Source organism: Propithecus coquereli, unplaced genomic scaffold (genome assembly GCF_000956105.1).
Source record: "Propithecus coquereli isolate 6110/MARCELLA unplaced genomic scaffold, Pcoq_1.0 Scaffold600, whole genome shotgun sequence".
NCBI lineage: Eukaryota > Metazoa > Chordata > Mammalia > Primates > Indriidae > Propithecus > Propithecus coquereli.
The window spans coordinates 540,801-541,783 of record NW_012151953.1 but is presented as its reverse complement, the minus strand read 5'-3'; the positions used below and the strand labels follow the sequence as shown (position 1 = coordinate 541,783).

The 983-nt window shown below is 42.8% G+C and overlaps 1 protein-coding gene across 1 annotated transcript in view; it reads right to left on the bottom strand.

Moving 5' to 3' along the window:
- The window catches only part of EIF4G3 (eukaryotic translation initiation factor 4 gamma, 3), a 128,575-nt gene that overhangs the window by 13,019 nt on the left and 114,573 nt on the right, over positions 1–983 (bottom strand). The gene's annotated exons all lie outside the window — the stretch shown is intronic.

Sequence of the window (983 nt, the reverse complement as noted above, 5' to 3'; positions counted from 1 at the left end):
CGCCTCGGCCTCCCAGAGAGCTAGGATTACAGGCGTGAGCCACCGCGCCTGGCCTCCTTTTTATGATTCTTATTTCTTTATGGGTATTTCCTATTTGTTCATACATCATTCTCTTGATTTCCTTTAGTTTTTTCCCCATGGTTTCCTTGAGCAAGCTGAGCATATTTAAGACAGATAAAATCTTTTGTCTAGTGTGTCCAATGTTTGGGCTTGCTCAGGGATGTTTTCTGTTAGTTTCCCTTTTTTTCCTGTAAATGAGCCATACTTTCCTGTTTCTTTGTATGCTTTAAAATTTTCTGCTGAGAACTGGACATTTTAAATTTTGTGATGTGATAATTCTGGGACATCAGATTCTCTCCTTTCCCCAGGGATTGCTGATGCTGCTTACTGAAGGTGCAGTCATTTGTTTGTTTAGTGTCTTTTCCAAACTATATTTCAAGGACTACATTCCTTGTCATGTGTAGTCTCTATTACTTAATATTTCCACGGTCAGCCAGTGAACTTACTGAGATTTCACTGAATGCTTAGGTTCCATAAGAGAGACAGAGAGAGATACTGGGAGGGCAAGGGAATGAGAAAGAAGAGGGGGACAAAGAGGAAGGAAAGGTGTGAGGATAGGGGGACAGAGGGACAGAGGGAGAAGCGGGGAGGGAAGGCGGAGGAGCAGAGGGAAGGAGAGAGAGAAATATCTTTCTTTAAATGTTTAGCTGGGGAAGCCATTTTAGCCTGAAGGGGCATGAGAAAGCTACACCAGAAACAGTGTTCTGCCATAGCGCTGGGGGCTGGCAGGTTCTGTGCTAAATGCCAAAATTTACTGACATTTTATCAGACTCTATTCATCAAGCACCTTCCTGGTGTTGACAGTGCATATGTTGGACTAGACTCCACAATTCCACAATAGTTGATTCTAAAAGATCTTGCCAGTTGAATAGATGTTTTAGTGGAGGGACTGATTTCTGGATCTTCCTATTCCACCATCTTCC